General features: G+C 42.5%; 5 long non-coding RNA genes across 9 annotated transcripts; all 5 read left to right on the top strand.

Annotated features, from left to right (window-relative positions):
- The first annotated feature begins 740 nt into the window (after nucleotides 1–740).
- Nucleotides 741–3,370, top strand: LOC121467656. Of its 3 annotated transcripts, none has more exons than XR_005977747.1 (5): nucleotides 741–1,099; nucleotides 1,154–1,298; nucleotides 2,627–2,742; nucleotides 2,800–2,974; nucleotides 3,052–3,370. It is a non-coding gene; the product is annotated as an uncharacterized LOC121467656 (long non-coding RNA). The 3 variants fall into 3 exon arrangements; XR_005977748.1 differs by lacking the exons at nucleotides 741–1,099; nucleotides 1,154–1,298 and adding exons at nucleotides 2,077–2,095; nucleotides 2,145–2,488 and having other exon boundaries at nucleotides 3,052–3,368; XR_005977749.1 differs by lacking the exons at nucleotides 2,627–2,742; nucleotides 2,800–2,974; nucleotides 3,052–3,370 and adding an exon at nucleotides 1,648–2,073.
- Nucleotides 3,371–3,957: 587 nt separating this feature from the next.
- On the top strand, nucleotides 3,958–4,657 carry LOC121467660. Its single transcript, XR_005977755.1, has 3 exons — nucleotides 3,958–4,000; nucleotides 4,111–4,205; nucleotides 4,275–4,657. It is a non-coding gene; the product is annotated as an uncharacterized LOC121467660 (long non-coding RNA).
- A 2,097-nt stretch (nucleotides 4,658–6,754) lies between these two features.
- LOC121467657 lies at nucleotides 6,755–8,731 on the top strand. Of its 3 annotated transcripts, none has more exons than XR_005977752.1 (4): nucleotides 6,755–6,866; nucleotides 8,216–8,331; nucleotides 8,389–8,563; nucleotides 8,641–8,731. It is a non-coding gene; the product is annotated as an uncharacterized LOC121467657 (long non-coding RNA). The 3 variants fall into 3 exon arrangements; XR_005977751.1 differs by lacking the exon at nucleotides 6,755–6,866 and adding an exon at nucleotides 7,919–8,077; XR_005977750.1 differs by lacking the exon at nucleotides 6,755–6,866 and having other exon boundaries at nucleotides 8,085–8,331.
- Nucleotides 8,732–9,424: 693 nt separating this feature from the next.
- LOC121467659 lies at nucleotides 9,425–9,958 on the top strand. The gene is made up of 3 exons (XR_005977754.1): nucleotides 9,425–9,568; nucleotides 9,679–9,773; nucleotides 9,843–9,958. It is a non-coding gene; the product is annotated as an uncharacterized LOC121467659 (long non-coding RNA).
- Nucleotides 9,959–20,443: 10,485 nt separating this feature from the next.
- LOC121467658 lies at nucleotides 20,444–22,217 on the top strand. The gene is made up of 4 exons (XR_005977753.1): nucleotides 20,444–21,354; nucleotides 21,421–21,764; nucleotides 21,903–22,018; nucleotides 22,076–22,217. It is a non-coding gene; the product is annotated as an uncharacterized LOC121467658 (long non-coding RNA).
- Nucleotides 22,218–22,473: the final 256 nt, after the last annotated feature.

Below are 22,473 nucleotides of genomic sequence, written 5' to 3'. Positions count from 1 at the left end.
GACTGATGGCCACCCCCCATCATCAAACTCACTTTTAATTTTATATTTTATTTTTCACTATAAATTTTCCGGACCACTTGCTGCAGTAAAATTTTTTGGAACTCGTGGTGGCCTCGTCTCCTCCAGCCCTATATATACCCTCTGCCTCAGCACCAGCATCACCCGATTTTTTTCCCTGATCCATTTCTGGGTTTTTCGCCAACGGCAGAAACCTCTTTCATCTGCATCACGTAGCCGCTTGGCTCTCATTCAGCTATCAGTTCCTCATGGTTTGTTGTGGGTGGAGATACTTTTGGCCCAGGGGAGGTGTTGGAAACTAAGAGCGGATTAAAGTTCTCTTTCCTGATCGTCCACCAGAGCGCCTCTTACTTTCCACACTTCCCCTCCCTTTCTTGACCCTGCCAAACTTTGAAAAACTGGTCACACTGCCATCTCCTAGGGCGATTTTCCCCTATCGATAGTTTTCAATTGCAACACCACACAAAAATTCTTGAGAATGCCGGCCGAAGCGAATTATTTGTAAACATTGAAAGATTGACTTGCCGTGAAATTGTGCCTATAGTGTTTTTAATAATCAAAACAACAACTTTGCTATCCTGCCTTGCCCCCAATTGCCCCATTTAGCCTTTTGTGCCCAACGTAGGCCTACACCCAGTAGACTCTTGTTTTGCTACCCAGGTATGTATGTAAGTTACGTGTGTACGTCTACAGCTACATCCACTATTTATTTTTACATTTTTAGGTCTTTTGCGTGGAAAATCCCAACAGGCTTCCCCCCCAGATCCTCCAAATCGTAGGCATTGTTCCCTATAGGGAGACCGACTCGGCATTTCACATATTTTCGAGCAAACTTGGCATTGTACATCTTTCCAAAATTGCTCTGAGTGAAATTGCGTCTGTAGTTTTCTTGGCCTTGGCATGGAAAACTCGAGCCCGTTTGTTATAGCGCTGGTTGCTGTATTCATATGCCTGATGAAGATTTTTCCGGATGTGATCGCGGATAAGTTGGCGCTTATCTACTGGATCTAGCTTCGTTATTTGATGTTCTGTCAAGGACTGCAGTTTTCTTGCCAGTCGACAATCGACACTTCTATTTCCGGTAAGTATAAGTCCCAGTCTCTATGATCATATTCTAAATACGTTCTAATTGCAGTTTTGATTCCTTGCATTTGGTGCAATTCCGGACATACTCCCGCACTTGTGTCGTCATAGCCGGCCAGTAGAAATGACGTTTTAGACGATGAAGTGTCTTTTTCATCCCCCCGTGTGCAGCTTTGTGATCCTCGTGCGCGTTCGCTGTAAGTGTAGATGTTATTCCTGTCGGGATCCACAGCTTCCAAATTGAGCCTTCAACTTGGTCGTCAAGATGTTCGAATGCTGTTCTTTTGAAGATTAAAGCCCCATCCACGCGTAAATCAGGCAATGTTGCATCTGATAAATCCAAACTTAACTCCGCTATGCAGCGTGACAGGGTGTCAGCAACCACGTTCTCAGTTTCCTTGCGATGCTCAATTTTAAAGTTAAAACTCTGAAGCCTAGATCCTTGAGGGACATTAGCCATTTTAGGCTTGCGTGGTCCGTGATCACAAAAAACGGCATCAGTTCCACGTAAGGCCTAAACTTTTCAACTACTAACATCGCTCCCAGACATTCTTTTTCAGTGACGGAATACAAAATCTGATGTTTATACTATTAAGCTTGGAAGAGAAGAAAGCTACGGGACGCTCTGAATTTTCGTCGTCCAACTGGAACAATACTGCTCCCACTCCATTGTTAGAGGCGTAGCATTGGATAAAGAATGGACGTTTAAAATCAGCATGGACTAATATTGGCGCTGTAGTTAGCGCCATCTTCAAGTGCTTTATGGCCCAGACAGCCTCCGGAGTCAAGGAAAACTTGCCTCTTGGATGTTTCTTGAGGACGTCGGTTAGCGGTGCTGCAATGGATGCAAAGTTTTTAATGAATCGCCTGTGTCACCCTGCTGTACCTAGGAAGCTTCGTATCTCCTTTACGTTCTTCGGATCAGGATTCTTCTGTATGGCCAACACTCTTTCTAGATCCATTTGCAGCTTTCCACCCCAATGATAAACTCAAAGTATTTTAAAGATTTGACTTCTTTAGCCCTATCGTTAAATTTGTATCAGGCATTGTGCTGACAAACGGAGAAATCGCAGATGCGTCTGGAGGCCAGGAGCTATCACCAGAAGATCGTCCAGATAGACAAATACGTTTGATCGTAGTTGTGTTGGAATGACTTGGTCCATCAGTCGACATAATCTTTGGGCAGCATTGCAGAGACCGAAGGGCATCATCACGAATTGGTAAAGTGGACGTCCGGCTACTGTGAAAGCGGTATACTTCCGGCTTTCCGGTTCCAATTTTATTTGCCAGAACGCAAAATTTAAGATCGACGCTAGATATATAATATGTCTGGTCGATCCTAGACAATATGCCTTCGATACTCGGGAGAGGGTAGGCGTCCTTTATGGTGAGTTGGTTAAGTTTCCGCGCGTCCAAGCAGAGTCGGTTTTTATCTGGCTTTCGCACGACCGTTATTCTACTGCTCCACAGACTGTCACTAACCTCTATAACCTCTAGCTCTAGCATTTTGTCTACTTCTTTCCAGACCACTTCCTGCATCGCTGGTGATAGCGGATAACAACGATCCTTAAACGGTACTGCGCCCCCCACCAACTGGATATAGTGCTGTTCTGCTGCAGTCGTTCCTAGCCCAGCTTCTTCGTAAGTCAAAAATTCCTTCTTCACGTTTTCCAACTTCTCAGCTTCATTCTTTTTCAGGTCCCAAGTTCTACCTCCGTTTCTTGTCTTCTATCTTCCGCATAGTGGCTGATCTCGGACATCTTGACTTCAGCTACTTGGGCGTGACTGGATTCGCTGTTTTCGTCGCCTAGAACTGCTGGAGCCAACTCAAAAATCTCCAGATATCGATACCCAAGTACATCGATTGTTCCAGGTACGGGCATATGTAGAAGTGAATGTCTTCTACAATCCCCTTGTATCCAACAGGAAGCTATATTTTACCAATTATAGATCTGTCTTCGCGACGAACACATATCCTTCCATCTCTACCCCGAGTTCGGCCATCAGTTCCCTACTGTCTTCGCCCAGTAGACTTACAGAGGCTCCTGTATCCAGCAGTCCCGCAATCTTCCGGCCGTTCTCGTTCCACGTTGGACTGATTCGCCACCTACTTGCGCGTTTGTCGCCTTAGAGCGTGAACGGGTCTTTAGAACCCTGCGGCTGACTCCCCGCATACCTGCAAGCTGTCTGGCGTCGAAAATCCTGTTTCCGACTTCCCTATATCTTTTCATTCTTTCCTCGGCTGGTAGAAACCTTAACTTATTAATACCTAATATATTTTGTTTATTAATAATATGTTGATCATTTACTTCAAGCTTATCATCTACTTCGATTCAGGTTTCTAGCCTAAGCGTTGCTCACCTGATTTCGTCACGCTTGGTCGGCTTTCATGGGTTGGGTACGTTCAATGGCCCCATTGCCTCGGTAACGGCAATAATCATTTCCATATCGCCGGATTTCCTCTTGCAAAGATCGGCTTATGGACTCCATCATTCCTCCTCGTTGCGTCTCCTGAGCCTTGGCTAAGGCCACATTGACAGGCGATGTGATTTCTGATGGCAGGACTTTCGATGCTACTGGCAAATTCCAGCTGTCATCGTCTCCCTCTTGTTGCTCTTTCCGAGGATTCCCTGGCGGAGGAGTCCTGCTTACCATTTTCCCCTTTGACCTTAAAAAATACTTGCTCATAAGCTTTTTCTAATCTATCTCTACTTAGATGTTTTATTAATATTTATCTTTTGATTTTTATAGTTTTGAACCGGCTGCGCATCAACAATACACAATGACACCTCGAACAAAAATAACTACAATTAAACTACAACAGGGAAGGAAAAACTCAACCTGGAGCCAACTTAACCCCCGGATTTCAGTGCCTTCAATTACCAGCACAAGTTTCTCGGTGAGCGCTGTTGACCATCCCATCTTCCATAGAAAACTAAGAGTCAAGGGCGCTCGCCACTCTATTATCTGTACTTCCCACTTACTTACATCACTGTATGATTTTTCTAGGAGTGACGAACCGCCCTAAGTGCAACGCGTGGCCGACTTTTCTGGTTCCCACGGGCCACTCACAGTCGAATCCCCACATCCTGACCTCATCACGGGTAAGTAAGACAAGTTTTCCCTATTTTGGCTATATCTGACTCCGGCTATTACTGTGCTCTATTTTCCAGGCGCTCGGTGTGTGCTCTAGCACACCAGGCATCGGTATAGTCGCTAACTAGCCGAAGAAATTTTTCCTGCTAGTGCCGAACCACCCTTACCGAGCTCCCATTTCCGTTTGTCAGATAAGTACCAATCTCTTTAAACAAAAAAAATCTAACACTTACTTTAGGGTATCTTTGCTTCCAGATCCCCCCGGCACCGCGTTACTATGAGCCGACCATCAGGTAATGATAATGTTACACATTGGACGTTACTGGAAACCTTACTTGCGCTGGACAAATTGGAGTTTATGTGATGTACTCCGACACCCCCACCATACCTGAGATCTGGCATGCATCCTTCACCAAATCTCCCGTCAGCCTACTCCAGGGTCAGTCTCATTTCCCCCTCCCCATAGACACACACTTAGCACAGGGTATTCCTCACGTTACAATTTTATTATTAACTATAAACATTCATCTTCATTTCTTGCATTCAATAACTTCAGTTAATTTATTATTTAATTTTTCATAAGGTTTTGTTTTGTTTATGTAAATGTATTTTTTTCTTTGTTTCCCTAAATTTTAATTATATCAAATTTTTTCCTTTACTTACAGGTACTACTTATAATATTTTGAAAAGGTATATATAGATATATGGTAATAAACAATGTATGATACATGCATGTGGGATAGATAAGTTAAAAGGTGACTAAATATTTCAATACATCAACACATAAATTTAGACTAAGGTGGACGAACGAATTTTATTTCAATTACTCGGGACGAAATTTTATATAATATTAAGAGGGAATTTAATTTAATTTCATTTACTTAAAAACTATTTTTAAGTCTTTCATTAATGCTGCGTTCATAAATTAATATAGGTCCAATCTACATTCTGTAGAGTAATAATTTTTTTATATTCCACAAGAAAAAAAAAAAAAAAAATCCAGTGCCAGTGTGGTGTATATGATTAGAGGAATAAATCTTTCTGCAGTGGTCCGACCCGGAGCCTTTGGCACGTGGTCCAGTATTGTATAATTTATCTTTATTTATTTATTTATTTCGCCAACGGTGACCCTAACCGGAAAATGTTAGATTTATTATCCCAGTATTGTATAATTTATCATTATTTATTTTATTTATTTATTTATTTCGCCAACGGAAAATATTAGATTTATTTTCCTTTTTTTTTTAATATTAATTTTTTTCTCCTTGGAACGGACTTACTTTTTCGTTGACGGTGCTTTCTTTTCCCGGTCCCGGCTGCCGATTTCCCGTTTACGTCGTCCGAACTCGTCCCGTCTTCACTTCCTGAAGATGCATATTATTTTATTCTCGATACTACACTTTAGACTGATGGCCACCCCCCATCATCAAACTCACTTTTAATTTTATATTTTATTTTTCACTATAAATTTTCCGGACCACTTGCTGCAGTAAAAATTTGAACTCGTGGTGGCCTCATCTCTTCCAGCCCTATATATACCCTCTGCCTCAGCACCAGCATCACCCGATTTTTTTCCCTGATCCCTTTCTGGGTTTTTCGCCAACGGCAGAAACCTCTTTCATCTGCATCACGTAGCCGCTTGGCTCTCATTCAGCTATCGGTGTGGGTGCAGTTCCTCATGGTTTGTTGTGGGTGGAGATACTTTTGGCCCAGGGGAGGTGTTGGAAACTAAGAGCGGATTAAAGTTCTCTTTCCTGATCGTCCACCAGAGCGCCTCTTACTTTCCACACTTCCCCTCCCTTTCTTGACCCTGCCAAACTTTGAAAAACTGGTCACACTGCCATCTCCTAGGGCGATTTTCCCCTATCGATAGTTTTCAATTGCAACACCACACAAAAATTCTTGAGAATGCCGGCCGAAGCGAATTATTTGTAAACATTGAAAGATTGACTTGCCGTGAAATTGTGCCTATAGTGTTTTTAATAATCAAAACAACAACTTTGCTATCCTGCCTTGCCCCCAATTGCCCCATTTAGCCTTTTGAGCCCAACGTAGGCCTACACCCAGTAGACTCTTGTTTTGCTACCCAGGTATGTATGTAAGTTACGTGTGTACGTCTACAGCTACATCCACTATTTATATTTACATTTTTAGGTCTTTTGCGTGGAAAATCCCAACAGGCTTCCCCCCAGATCCTCCAAATCGTAGGCATTGTTCCCTATAGGGAGACCGACTCGGCATTTCACATATTTTCGAGCAAACTTGGCATTGTACATCTTTCCAAAATTGCTCTGAGTGAAATTGCGTCTGTAGTTTTCTTGGCCAGGCTTGGCATGGAAAACTCGAGCCCGTTTGTTATAGCGCTGGTTGCTGTATTCATATGCCTGATGAAGATTTTTCCGGATGTGATCGCGGATAAGTTGGCGCTTATCTACTGGATCTAGCTTCGTTATTTGATGTTCTGTCAAGGACTGCAGTTTTCTTGCCAGTCGACAATCGACACTTCTATTTCCGGTAAGTATAAGTCCAGCTATTTGGTGATCTAATACTTCCGGACATACTCCCGCACTTGTGTCGTCATAGCCGGCCAGTAGAAATGACGTTTTAGACGATGAAGTGTCTTTTTCATCCCCCCGTGTGCAGCTTTGTGATCCTCGTGCGCGTTCGCTGTAAGTGTAGATGTTATTCCTGTCGGGATCCACAGCTTCCAAATTGAGCCTTCAACTTGGTCGTCAAGATGTTCGAATGCTGTTCTTTTGAAGATTAAAGCCCCATCCACGCGTAAATCAGGCAATGTTGCATCTGATAAATCCAAACTTAACTCCGCTATGCAGCGTGACAGGGTGTCAGCAACCACGTTCTCAGTTTCCTTGCGATGCTCAATTTTAAAGTTAAAACTCTGAAGCCTTAAAGACCACCTTGCCAAACGTCCATTTAGATCCTTGAGGGACATTAGCCATTTTAGGCTTGCGTGGTCCGTGATCACAAAAAACGGCATCAGCTCCACGTAAGGCCTAAACTTTTCAACTACTAACATCGCTCCCAGACATTCTTTTTCAGTGACGGAATACAAAATCTGATGTTTATACTATTAAGCTTGGAAGAGAAGAAAGCTACGGGACGCTCTGAATTTTCGTCGTCCAACTGGAACAATACTGCTCCCACTCCATTGTTTGAGGCGTAGCATTGGATAAAGAATGGACGTTTAAAATCAGCATGGACTAATATTGGCGCTGTAGTTAGCGCCATCTTCAAGTGCTTTATGGCCCAGACAGCCTCCGGAGTCAAGGAAAACTTGCCTCTTGGATGTTTCTTGAGGACGTCGGTTAGCGGTGCTGCAATGGATGCAAAGTTTTTAATGAATCGCCTGTATCACCCTGCTGTACCTAGGAAGCTTCGTATCTCCTTTACGTTCTTCGGATCAGGATTCTTCTGTATGGCCAACACTCCACCCCAATGATAAACTCAAAGTATTTTAAAGATTTGAAACAAAATTTAGACTTCTTTAGCCCTATCGTTAAATTTGCTCGTATCAGGCATTGTGCTGACAAACGGAGAAATCGCAGATGCGTCTGGAGGCCAGGAGCTATCACCAGAAGATCGTCCAGATAGACAAATTCGTTTGATCGTAGTTGTGTTGGAATGACTTGGTCCATCAGTCGACATAATCTTTGGGCAGCATTGCAGAGACCGAAGGGCGTCATCACGAATTGGTAAAGTGGACGTCTGGCTACTGTGAAAGCGGTATACTTCCGGCTTTCCGGTTCCAATTTTATTTGCCAGAACGCAAAATTTAAGATCGACGCTAGATATATAATATGTCTGGTCGATCCTAGACAATATGCCTTCGATACTCGTGAGAGGGTAGGCGTCCTTTATGGTGAGTTGGTTAAGTTTCCGCGCGTCCAAGCAGAATCGGTTTTTATCTGGCTTTCGCACGACCGTTATTCTACTGCTCCACAGACTGTCACTAACCTCTATAACCTCTAGCTCTAGCATTTTGTCTACTTCTTTCCAGACCACTTCCTGCATCGCTGGTGATAGCGGATAACAACGATCCTTAAACGGTACTGCGCCCCCCACCAACTGGATATAGTGCTGTTCTGCTGCAGTCGTTCCTAGCCCAGCTTCTTCGTAAGTCAAAAATTCCTTCTTCACGTTTTCCAACTTCTCAGCTTCATTCTTTTTCAGGTCCCAAGTTCTACCTCCGTTTCTTGTCTTCTATCTTCCGCATAGTGGCTGATCTCGGACATCTTGACTTCAGCTACTTGGGCGTGACTGGATTCGCTGTTTTCGTCGCCTAGAACTGCTGGAGCCAACTCAAAAATCTCCAGATATCGATACCCAAGTACATCGATTGTTCCAGGTACGGGCATATGTAGAAGTGAATGTCTTCTACAATCCCCTTGTATCCAACAGGAAGCTATATTTTTCCAATTATAGATCTGTCTTCGCGACGAACACATATCCTTCCATCTCTACCCCGAGTTCGGCCATCAGTTCCCTACTGTCTTCGCCCAGTAGACTTACAGAGGCTCCTGTATCCAGCAGTCCCGCAATCTTCCGGCCGTAAAACTCGGACTGATTCGCCACCTACTTGCGCGTTTGTCGCAAGCGTGAACGGGTCTTTAGAACCCTGCGGCTGACTCCCCGCATACCTGCAAGCTGTCTGGCGTCGAAAATCCTGTTTCCGACTTCCCTATATCTTTTCATTCTTTCCTCGGCTGGTAGAAACCTTAACTTATTAATACCTAATATATTTTGTTTATTAATAATATGTTGATCATTTACTTCAAGCTTATCATCTACTTCGATTCAGGTTTCTAGCCTAAGCGTTGCTCACCTGATTTCGTCACGCTTGGTCGGCTTGGGTTGGGTACGTTCAATGGTCCCATTGCCTCGGTAACGGCAATAATCATTTCCATATCGCCGGATTTCCTCTTGCAAAGATCGGCTTATGGACTCCATCATTCCTCCTCGTTGCGTCTCCTGAGCCTTGGCTAAGGCCACATTGACAGGCGATGTGATTTCTGATGGCAGGACTTTCGATGCTACTGGCAAATTCCAGCTGTCATCGTCTCCCTCTTGTTGCTCTTTCCGAGGATTCCCTGGCGGAGGAGTCCTGCTTACCTGCTTTGACCTTAAAAAATACTTTCTCATAAGCTTTTTCTAATCTATCTCTACTTAGATGTTTTATTAATATTTATCTTTTGATTATTATAGTTTTGAACCGGCTGCGCATCAACAATTCACAATGACACCTCGAACAAAAATAACTACAATTAAACTACAACAGGGAAGGAAAAACTCAACCCGGAGCCAACTTAACCCCCGGATTTCAGTGCCTTCAATTACCAGCACAAGTTTCTCGGTGAGCGCTGTTGATCATCCCATCTTCCATAGAAAACTAAGAGTCAAGGGCGCTCGCCACTCTATTATCTGTACTTCCCACTTACTTACATCACTGTATGATTTTTCTAGGAGTGACGAACCGCCCTAAGTGCAACGCGTGGCCGACTTTTCTGGTTCCCACGGGCCACTCACAGTCGAATCCCCACATCCTGACCTCATCACGGGTAAGTAAGACAAGTTTTCCCTATTTTGGCTATATCTGACTCCGGCTATTACTGTGCTCTATTTTCCAGGCGCTCGGTGTGTGCTCTAGCACACCAGGCATCGGTATAGTCGCTAACTAGCCGAAGAAATTTTTCCTGCTAGTGCCGAACCACCCTTACCGAGCTCCCATTTCCGTTTGTCAGATAAGTACCAATCTCTTTAAACAAAAAAAATCTAACACTTACTTTAGGGTATCTTTGCTTCCAGATCCCCCCGCACCGCGTTACTATGAGCCGACCATCAGGTAATGATAATGTTACACATTGGACGTTACTGGAAACCTTACTTGCGCTGGACAAATTGGAGTTTATGTGATGTACTCCGACACCCCCACCATACCTGAGATCTGGCATGCATCCTTCACCAAATCTCCCGTCAGCCTACTCCAGGGTCAGTCTCATTTCCCCCTCCCCATAGACACACACTTAGCACAGGGTATTCCTCACGTTACAATTTTATTATTAACTATAAACATTCATCTTCATTTCTTGCATTCAATAACTTCAGTTAATTTATTATTTAATTTTTCATAAGGTTTTGTTTTGTTTATGTAAATGTATTTTTTTCTTTGTTTCCCTAAATTTTAATTATATCAAATTTTTTCCTTTACTTACAGGTACTACTTATAATATTTTGAAAAGGTATATATAGATATATGGTAATAAACAATGTATGATACATGCATGTGGGATAGATAAGTTAAAAGGTGACTAAATATTTCAATACATCAACACATAAATTTAGACTAAGGTGGACGAACGAATTTTATTTCAATTACTCGGGACGAAATTTTATATAATATTAAGAGGGAATTTAATTTAATTTCATTTACTTAAAAACTATTTTTAAGTCTTTCATTAATGCTGCGTTCATAAATTAATATAGGTCCAATCTACATTCTGTAGAGTAATAATTTTTTTATATTCCACAAGAAAAAAAAAAAAAAAATCCAGTGCCAGTGTGGTGTATATGATTAGAGGAATAAATCTTTCTGCAGTGGTCCGACCCGGAGCCTTTGGCACGTGGTCCAGTATTGTATAATTTATCTTTATTTATTTATTTATTTCGCCAACGGTGACCCTAACCGGAAAATGTTAGATTTATTATCCCAGTATTGTATAATTTATCATTATTTATTTTATTTATTTATTTATTTCGCCAACGGAAAATATTAGATTTATTTTCCTTTTTTTTTTAATATTAATTTTTTTCTCCTTGGAACGGACTTACTTTTTCGTTGACGGTGCTTTCTTTTCCCGGTCCCGGCTGCCGATTTCCCGTTTACGTCGTCCGAACTCGTCCCGTCTTCACTTCCTGAAGATGCATATTATTTTATTCTCGATACTACACTTTAGACTGATGGCCACCCCCCATCATCAAACTCACTTTTAATTTTATATTTTATTTTTCACTATAAATTTTCCGGACCACTTGCTGCAGTAAAAAACTCGTGGTGGCCTCATCTCTTCCAGCCCTATATATACCCTCTGCCTCAGCACCAGCATCACCCGATTTTTTTCCCTGATCCCTTTCTGGGTTTTTCGCCAACGGCAGAAACCTCTTTCATCTGCATCACGTAGCCGCTTGGCTCTCATTCAGCTATCGGTGTGGGTGCAGTTCCTCATGGTTTGTTGTGGGTGGAGATACTTTTGGCCCAGGGGAGGTGTTGGAAACTAAGAGCGGATTAAAGTTCTCTTTCCTGATCGTCCACCAGAGCGCCTCTTACTTTCCACACTTCCCCTCCCTTTCTTGACCCTGCCAAACTTTGAAAAACTGGTCACACTGCCATCTCCTAGGGCGATTTTCCCCTATCGATAGTTTTCAATTGCAACACCACACAAAAATTCTTGAGAATGCCGGCCGAAGCGAATTATTTGTAAACATTGAAAGATTGACTTGCCGTGAAATTGTGCCTATAGTGTTTTTAATAATCAAAACAACAACTTTGCTATCCTGCCTTGCCCCCAATTGCCCCATTTAGCCTTTTGTGCCCAACGTAGGCCTACACCCAGTAGACTCTTGTTTTGCTACCCAGGTATGTATGTAAGTTACGTGTGTACGTCTACAGCTACATCCACTATTTATATTTACATTTTTAGGTCTTTTGCGTGGAAAATCCCAACAGGCTTCCCCCCAGATCCTCCAAATCGTAGGCATTGTTCCCTATAGGGAGACCGACTCGGCATTTCACATATTTTCGAGCAAACTTGGCATTGTACATCTTTCCAAAATTGCTCTGAGTGAAATTGCGTCTGTAGTTTTCTTGGCCAGGCTTGGCATGGAAAACTCGAGCCCGTTTGTTATAGCGCTGGTTGCTGTATTCATATGCCTGATGAAGATTTTTCCGGATGTGATCGCGGATAAGTTGGCGCTTATCTACTGGATCTAGCTTCGTTATTTGATGTTCTGTCAAGGACTGCAGTTTTCTTGCCAGTCGACAATCGACACTTCTATTTCCGGTAAGTATAAGTCCCAGTCTCTATGATCATATTCTAAATACGTTCTAATTGCAGTTTTGATTCCTTGCATTTGGTGCAATTCCGGACATACTCCCGCACTTGTGTCGTTATAGCCGGCCAGTACAAATGACGTTTTAGACGATGAAGTGTCTTTTTCATCCCCCCGTGTGCAGCTTTGTGATCCTCGTGCGCGTTCGCTGTAAGTGTAGATGTTATTCCTGTCGGGATCCACAGCTTCCAAATTGAGCCTTCAACTTGGTCGTCAAGATGTTCGAATGCTGTTCTTTTGAAGATTAAAGCCCCATCCACGCGTAAATCAGGCAATGTTGCATCTGATAAATCCAAACTTAACTCCGCTATGCAGCGTGACAGGGTGTCAGCAACCACGTTCTCAGTTTCCTTGCGATGCTCAATTTTAAAGTTAAAACTCTGAAGCCTTAAAGACCACCTTGCCAAACGTCCATTTAGATCCTTGAGGGACATTAGCCATTTTAGGCTTGCGTATTTTTCTGTCGACAATATTCTCGAAAATATTTGAATAAATACTATTTAAGAGGATATTGCTCTGTGGTAATCGGAGTTTCACATTTGTCAAAAATTCCAACGGTTTCCAGCGGAAAGAGGGCATAAGAAGACTCAAAAGTATTCAACAAACTAAAACAATGTTTTACATAAATTATGTAATTCGTGTGCCGGCTGGCTAGACTTCCGTGACGGAGTGAATCCGGCTGGATCTACGTCCGTGGCTGAATTATGTAATTCGTGAGTCGGCTGGCTAAACTTCCGTGTCGGGGCTGAAGTCGTCTGGCTATACGTCCGTGGCTGGGGGGTCGGTAGACCGTAGTTGCCGCTAGTGGTCGTAGCCGCCATTGATATAGAAGGAAGCGGTTGGCCTGTGACATCAACTGTAGAAATACGTCTATTAGGGATTTCACCCGCTGGCCTTAAGACTCATTCGAGGTATAAAATTAAAAAGTCGATAACGGAGTTCATTTGAATACCAAAGTGAACTAAAATTAAGTTGACAAAAACTAAAACGTATGGCCGGATGCTTGTGGCATTTTCGCTGACCAAGCACAAAATTGCTAAAGTCATGCGATCGCTGGCCACCAATAGCACGGCCCATAGCGGTGCACTTTGCGGTCTCAGAACTTGGCCACCATAAAGGTGGTACAATATTAGGGGGGCCATACGTGAGATACATTGGTATAATATATATTGCTTATTAAGTGACATATAAAAGTGTAAAATGATAAATAAAGACATGAAACTGGATAAATAAAATCTAAAATTGATCTGCCTAGCTTACGCTCCCAGCTGGTTGTTAACTACTTCCACATTAAGTTTGTCGCCGTCCTCGGTGATTGTCAATGGCCTTCTGCAACTTGAAAGATGCTAGTTTCCGACTCGAGCGTTGTTGGAAACCGCGCAATGTAAGGCTAACCGCGACTCCTACGGCGAACCAAATCTTCGGAGATCCCCCGGCCGACAGGTCGTCTTTAAGCTGCTGCATAAGGCGCAGGTTGTGTTCGTTCATCCGCTGCAGTAACGGAAGGCTTAGTATATTGTCATGCCCCGTGATATTGAGTAGGGGTGAGGCCGGGATCCCCGGACTCTTATTAACCGTGTTGTTGAGGCTTAGGTAGACAGAGTCGTTTATGATCGCTTTCCTCTCGAAAGTGATGAGATGGGCCCTTTTATGGTAGTATAGGATCTTCTTACAAATAAGCTTAACCTTAGGATACTATACTACAATATGACTAACAACGTTAGAATGGAAAATTTTAATTTTAGGAATATCCATGAGACTAACTATGGGGACCTCAGCAATCTGCTCGTCAAAGATAGCCTTTAGGTCGTTATGGTTGAATATAGTAGGATTTATACCGTTATTTTTAGCGAGGGTAATAGTGAGCATACAATTTTGGATTTTGGAGATAAGCATTCTATTTCGGGCAGGGAGTGTTTCGAACAAATGTCTGAGTCAACAAGCCCGTCCTTTTTTCCTTGAGGATCCTATTGACTGTGTCTGTGAGTAAGTTAATGTGTTTTTGTGTTTCTGTGTTAATAACAACCTGCCTAACAATATTAGCCTCAATAAGCGATGCCTGATTGGTATAATTCTACAACCCGCCACGACCTAAGGGACTGAGCCCAAAAAATCAAGGCTCCTGGCCATCCTGTGGTCTATCCTGAGCTCATCCAAAATATTCTGGGCATGTCGACTTCCAGCAGCCTCCTCATGTGGGATTCTGGGAACAGTTCGAGCATTCTGACCTTGGAGTCCATTATGCTAGAAAATTCGGACAACTTTGTCGAGTGCCTAACCAGGCCATACTGTTTCCATACACCGGGATGTATAAAATTTCGCATGCGAGAAGTCGGTGATCCGCGCACTTGAGATGGCCAGCAGCTCGACAGATGTTACGGCAAGCCTGTGGAAATTATAGCGAGTATTCCGTGTTAAGATAAGGGCGAATGAGGCAGATAAAATGCCTATCTGATGGTGTCCTTATGGACCACCCTTCCCCTAATGAGAACAGATGTTCCCAGATCTGCTTCCACACGCTCTTCCGAATAAAGCGGCGTCAACTTGTTCCCTTATCTCATGTTGTTACGTAGGTGTACTTTTTCACTAACTTTATTTTAATTGCCAGTTTGATCTCGTCTCTGATGTCGTGGATGACCTCCACTGGCCTAAACTCTGTGGCCGAATGTAGCGACCTATTGTATTCTACGCGCTTTAAAGAACTTCGTCTTTTCCCGTGCCACCCTCATGTTGGCATCGAGCAGGCGCTTAAGGACTATGTCAATGTGCTTAAAATGTTCGGTTTCATTCGCGGAAAAATTATAACGTCATCAACGTAGACGTAACATATTTTGCCAACTTCTTTCCGCAGCACAACATCGATGACTCCTTGGAAAATACTACCTGCGTTTTTAGGCCGAAAGTTAGTCAGCAAAATTCGTACTTCCCTCCATTAACTGAGAACGAGGTTTTTTCTCGGTCTTTTTCAGCCAGGTATATTGGATGATACCCTGACTTAAAGTCTAGGGTAGTAAAGAATTTGGCTTTCCCCAAGATCGCTAGAAAAGCGATCGGCGATTGTTCGCTCATTCAGCTTCCTGAAGTCGATTACTAATCGCTTCTTTCTGATGCAATCATAGTCAGTCCCTTTTTGGTCAACCACCCAAGTAGGGCTGTTGTATGGGGATCTGGACGGCCTAATTATACCATTCTTCAGCAGTTCCTGGATTTCTTTGTTAACAAAGTATGCTGCCTCCATAGGATAGGGGTATAGTTTGGAGTAGACGGGTTCGTCACTTATAGTTCGAATAGGATCGATGACCGAGGTGTTAAAGGTAATTACCTCTTTAGAGGTCGAAAACACCTTAATTTTTTTAAAAAATAAAATAAGGAGGTCATTAAGTTCGGCATTGTCACTGTCTTCCTCAATATTGGCAACTTCAGCCTCAGCTGTGGTGCCTCCTCCTGTTGGGGTTGGGCTATATTATTAACGCGATGGCGTCAGTGGCCCGATTGTCGCTGAGACCGAGCTCTGCCTTTTGTAATTTGTACGAATTCAAATGAATTCAGAATGCTGAAATATATTTTTTGCGTGCTGCAAGTACAATGCCAGTGGCAATAGTCGCCGCAATAAGTACAATACCAATTGGGCTGCGGAAAAGTGAATACGTCAAGCGATCTTTTCATACTGATTTTATTGAGCATAACTTGGGGTTTATATACATGTTCTTGGGTCAAAAAGGGTGTTTACATAGGTCTATTCTAGTTTACAATTGTCAGTTACATGGTTTATCCTAATCAAACAATACAATTTAGATAACGATATCGTAGGTAAAATAGTCTCAAATATTCTGCATGCAGATGGTGTGAAAACGTGACCGATCGTGGGTTATCTTTTATGATGGGTCAGAATTGACACACGTGTGGACACAGGCATACGTGGTCCTGTATTGATTTAGGTAGGCCGATATCACTAATGACCCTTGTCTATTTAACCCATAAATATTAATCCAGCTGCGAACAATTTTCTTCTTGGCGAAAATCGTACATAATTGTTATTACTCTGTGGATTTCCCCAGCTTGTTTCCTGCCTGAATTTGGGCGTCAAGGGGTCTACCTCCATGGGTTGAACTTTATTCTGTTTTCATGTTCCCTGCGCTTTTTCCTCATGAGGCTTGCCTTGGCCCTACTTTGTGATAAAGTGCGGATTTTTATCCTCAACTCTTCATTGACCCTTACTGTTGCCCTCATTAAAAGGGGAATTGTCTTCAGTGGATTTTGCATAAGATGCCGCGAACGTTCTTCTTTCAATGCAATTCTCAGTCTCCGGCGCTAGCGCTAGTGCGGACGGAGGGTCTTTGGGTTGTGCTGGCAGCACGAGTGGCTTGAGCCCTGCAATGAATGCATGAAGGGCGTCGGCCCTAACCTTCTGATTCAGGATGGTTGCCGTGTCCGTATTACGTGAGTTTCCTCTCGACCTCGTCATAGTAAGGTTTTTGCCGAACCATTTCCAAATTCTGACGTAGCAGAACGGGACGTTTTGTCCGCGTATGTGCAAAGGCGCTTCTTAAACGCTCTTCCTACGCGGCAAGTGCGCTGCCGACAGCATTTGCGACAATCGCTTCGACCATTTTCGCGATCATCTCTGGTTGGTCTATGCTCCTTACTACAGGGCTGAGTCCTACTTCTTCGCTGCCGTTGCTATCAATTTCTTGCCTTACTTCCCTATACTCCCAGCTCATTGGCAGCTAAAGAGAGCTGAGTAAGTTAACGGCAGATATACTGGACAAATGCGAAGTATTGAACGATTGGGACACAATATTATTTGTTTTGATGGGTCCAATTTTCTGCAATATCGACACAGGCACCGTGGCCAAAACCGCAAAAATAAGAGAAACAGGTCGAGGTGATTTTTTCGCGCTAATATTATAGTGTCACCTAAAACACAAAAATGTTGGTTTCATTTATCCCAAGAACAAATTCAAAGAACAAATTTACGAAACGATCAAGGAGTGAGACGACAGATATTGGTCAATTCGACTATTAATACAGATACACTGGATTACTTCGGTACAAAATTCAATATAAGTACAGGCACAGTGGTTCAACTTGTAAAAAAGAACAAGAAAAAAAGCAAGTGGCAACCTTTGCATGTGTATTAAAACCCACACTAAGCACATAAAATACTTTGTGATTTATTTATTTATTTAAAACTGCTAATCCAAGTGTGCGTAAATTGAGTTACTTGACTTTATTTGTTTGTCACGCACTCAATAAAGTCAAAAATCAGAAATCGAAAACCGAGTTTCTTTTAATATTTAAATAAAATTCCTATTGCTGGACAAAGGAAACTGTATGCACTTGAGGCACTGGTAATTGTGTGTTAAGTTATGTGTAGACCTTTAGCTATCGTTGGCGTTCAGTTACTTACATATTATATTACTTCAGGGGTGGAGTTCCAATATTAATATTGTTACGGTCCTGGTTTTTCGACGGCGCAAGTCCGACTAGCCAGTCCATCTCATGGTGGGGTTCTTCCCAGCCCTCAGTCCGCACAATAGCCCAGCAGATCGGCCATCTCAGTCCGACAACATCATAACAAGACCTAATGTAAACAAAATAAAATGCAAGCAAAAATAAAATGAATGTTACACATTGGACGTTACTGGAAACTTTACTTGCGCTGAACAATTTGGAGTTTAGGTGATAAGATCTGGCATGCATCCTTCGCCAAATCTCCCTTCCGCTGGCTACCGTCAGCCTACTCCAGGGTCAGTCTAATTTACCCCTCCCCATAGACAAACACTTAGCACATCATACTCACGTTACAATTTTATTATTACCTATAAACATTCATTTGCATTTCTTGCATTCAATAACTTCAGTTAATTTATTTTCATTTATTTGCTTCTCCTTGCTACAGCTGCGATGCCAAATTTATACGAAAACACTTCCTTTTAAATTGATTTCATTTTTATTACACGGTTGTTGACCCGCATACGAACATATAAATATTGATTAATTCATAACTATACAATTAAGTTGCTCTACCTATTTGGAGCTCCAACCAGGGCTTTAATATTGAGATCTTTTTATTCGGGATTTGTAAAGTTATTTATATAAGATCTTTATTTTTTTCTACATTCGCATATAGTTGTGTATGTTATTTACTTTAATCGTTATTTTACATCCCAACTGTTGCGAGACCGCCGAAAATTTACATAAGGTTTTGGTTTGTTTATGTAAATGTATAATCTTTTCTTTGTTTCCCCAAATCTTAATTATATCAATTTTTTCCTTTACTTACAGGTACTACTTATAATATTTAGAAATGGTATATATAGAGATATGGTAACAAACAATTGATGATATATGCATGTGGGATAGATAAGTTAAAAGGTGACTAAATATTTCAATACATCAACACATAAATTTAGACTAAGGTGGACGAACGAATTTTATTTCAATTATTCGGGACGAAATTTTATATAATATTAAGAGGGAATTTAATTTAATTTCATTTACTTAAAAACTATTTTTAAGTCTTTCATTAATGCTGCGTTCATAAATTAATATAGGTCCAATCTACATTCTGTAGAGTAATAATTTTTTTATATTCCACAAGAAAAAAATAAAAAAAAAAATCGAGTGCCAGTGTGGTGTATATGATTAAAGGAATAAATCTTTCTGCAGTGGTCCGACCCGGAGCCTTTGGCACGTGGTCCAGTATTGTATAATTTAACTTTATTTATTTATTTATTTCGCCAACGGTGACCCTAACCGGAAAATTTTAGATTTATTTTCCTTTTTTTTTTAATATTAATTTTTTCTCCTTGGAACGGACTTACTTTTTCGTTGACGGTGCTTTCTTTTCCCGGTCCCGGCTGCCGATTTCCCGTTTACGTCGTCCGAACTCGTCCCGTCTTCACTTCCTGAAGATGCATATTATTTTATTCTCGATACTACACTTTAGACTGATGGCCACCCCCATCATCAAACTCACTTTTAATTTTATATTTTATTTTTCACTATAAATTTTCCGGACCACTTGCTGCAGTAAAATTTTTTGGAACTCGTGGTGGCCTCATCTCCTCCAGCCCTATATATACCCTCTGCCTCAGCACCAGCATCACCCGATTTTTTTCCCTGATCCCTTTCTGGGTTTTTCGCCAACGGCAGAAACCTCTTTCATCTGCATCACGTAGCCGCTTGGCTCTCATTCAGCTATCGGGGTGGGTGCAGTTCCTCATGGTTTGTTGTGGGTGGAGATACTTTTGGCCCAGGGGAGGTGTTGGAAACTAAGAGCGGATTAAAGTTCTCTTTCCTGATCGTCCACCAGAGCGCCTCTTACTTTCCACACTTCCCCTCCCTTTCTTGACCCTGCCAAACTTTGAAAAACTGGTCACACTGCCATCTCCTAGGGCGATTTTCCCCTATCGATAGTTTTCAATTGCAACACCACACAAAAATTCTTGAGAATGCCGGCCGAAGCGAATTATTTGTAAACATTGAAAGATTGACTTGCCGTGAAATTGTGCCTATAGTGTTTTTAATAATCAAAACAACAACTTTGCTATCCTGCCTTGCCCCCAATTGCCCCATTTAGCCTTTTTGAGCCCAACGTAGGCCTACACCCAGTAGACTCTTGTTTTGCTACCCAGGTATGTATGTAAGTTACGTGTGTACGTCTACAGCTACATCCACTATTTATATTTACATTTTTAGGTCTTTTGCGTGGAAAATCCCAACAGGCTTCCCCCAGATCCTCCAAATCGTAGGCATTGTTCCCTATAGGGAGACCGACTCGGCATTTCACATATTTTCGAGCAAACTTGGCATTGTACATCTTTCCAAAATTGCTCTGAGTGAAATTGCGTCTGTAGTTTTCTTGGCCAGGCTTGGCATGGAAAACTCGAGCCCGTTTGTTATAGCGCTGGTTGCTGTATTCATATGCCTGATGAAGATTTTTCCGGATGTGATCGCGGATAAGTTGGCGCTTATCTACTGGATCTAGCTTCGTTATTTGATGTTCTGTCAAGGACTGCAGTTTTCTTGCCAGTCGACAATCGACACTTCTATTTCCGGTAAGTATAAGTATATTTGGTGCAATTCCGGACATACTCCCGCACTTGTGTCGTCATAGCCGGCCTGTAGAAATGACGTTTTAGACGATGAAGTGTCTTTTTCATCCCCCCGTGTGCAGCTTTGTGATCCTCGTGCGCGTTCGCTGTAAGTGTAGATGTTATTCCTGTCGGGATCCACAGCTTCCAAATTGAGCCTTCAACTTGGTCGTCAAGATGTTCGAATGCTGTTCTTTTGAAGATTAAAGCCCCATCCACGCGTAAATCAGGCAATGTTGCATCTGATAAATCCAAACTTAACTCCGCTATGCAGCGTGACAGGGTGTCAGCAACCACGTTCTCAGTTTCCTTGCGATGCTCAATTTTAAAGTTAAAACTCTGAAGCCTTAAAGACCACCTTGCCAAACGTCCATTTAGATCCTTGAGGGACATTAGCCATTTTAGGCTTGCGTGGTCCGTGATCACAAAAAACGGCATCAGCTCCACGTAAGGCCTAAACTTTTCAACTACTAACATCGCTCCCAGACATTCTTTTTCAGTGACGGAATACAAAATCTGATGTTTATACTATTAAGCTTGGAAGAGAAGAAAGCTACGGGACGCTCTGAATTTTCGTCGTCCAACTGGAACAATACTGCTCCCACTCCATTGTTTGAGGCGTAGCATTGGATAAAGAATGGACGTTTAAAATCAGCATGGACTAATATTGGCGCTGTAGTTAGCGCCATCTTCAAGTGCTTTATGGCCCAGACAGCCTCCGGAGTCAAGGAAAACTTGCCTCTTGGATGTTTCTTGAGGACGTCGGTTAGCGGTGCTGCAATGGATGCAAAGTTTTTAATGAATCGCCTGTATCACCCTGCTGTACCTAGGAAGCTTCGTATCTCCTTTACGTTCTTCGGATCAGGATTCTTCTGTATGGCCAACACTCTTTCTGGATCCATTTGCAGCTTTCCACCCCAATGATAAACTCAAAGTATTTTAAAGATTTGAAACAAAATTTAGACTTCTTTAGCCCTATCGTTAAATTTGCTCGTATCAGGCATTGTGCTGACAAACGGAGAAATCGCAGATGCGTCTGGAGGCCAGGAGCTATCACCAGAAGATCGTCCAGATAGACAAATACGTTTGATCGTAGTTGTGTTGGAATGACTTGGTCCATCAGTCGACATAATCTTTGGGCAGCATTGCAGAGACCGAAGGGCGTCATCACGAATTGGTAAAGTGGACGTCTGGCTACTGTGAAAGCGGTATACTTCCGGCTTTCCGGTTCCAATTTTATTTGCCAGAACGCAAAATTTAAGATCGACGCTAGATATATAATATGTCTGGTCGATCCTAGACAATATGCCTTCGATACTCGTGAGAGGGTAGGCGTCCTTTATGGTGAGTTGGTTAAGTTTCTGCGCGTCCAAGCAGAATCGGTTTTTATCTGGCTTTCGCACGACCGTTATTCTACTGCTCCACAGACTGTCACTAACCTCTATAACCTCTAGCTCTAGCATTTTGTCTACTTCTTTCCAGACCACTTCCTGCATCGCTGGTGATAGCGGATAACAACGATCCTTAAACGGTACTGCGCCCCCCACCAACTGGATATAGTGCTGTTCTGCTGCAGTCGTTCCTAGCCCAGCTTCTTCGTAAGTCAAAAATTCCTTCTTCACGTTTTCCAACTTCTCAGCTTCATTCTTTTTCAGGTCCCAAGTTCTACCTCCGTTTCTTGTCTTCTATCTTCCGCATAGTGGCTGATCTCGGACATCTTGACTTCAGCTACTTGGGCGTGACTGGATTCGCTGTTTTCGTCGCCTAGAACTGCTGGAGCCAACTCAAAAATCTCCAGATATCAATACCCAAGTACATCGATTGTTCCAGGTACGGGCATATGTAGAAGTGAATGTCTTCTACAATCCCCTTGTATCCAACAGGAAGCTATATTTTTCCAATTATAGATCTGTCTTCGCGACGAACACATATCCTTCCATCTCTACCCCGAGTTCGGCCATCAGTTCCCTACTGTCTTCGCCCAGTAGACTTACAGAGGCTCCTGTATCCAGCAGTCCCGCAATCTTCCGGCCGTTCGGACTGATTCGCCACC

The sequence above is a fragment of the Drosophila elegans genome, unplaced genomic scaffold (genome assembly GCF_018152505.1).
Source record: "Drosophila elegans isolate 14027-0461.03 unplaced genomic scaffold, ASM1815250v1 contig_492, whole genome shotgun sequence".
Classification (NCBI taxonomy): Eukaryota; Metazoa; Arthropoda; class Insecta; order Diptera; family Drosophilidae; genus Drosophila; species Drosophila elegans.
This window is presented reverse-complemented; position numbering and strand designations above follow the sequence as displayed.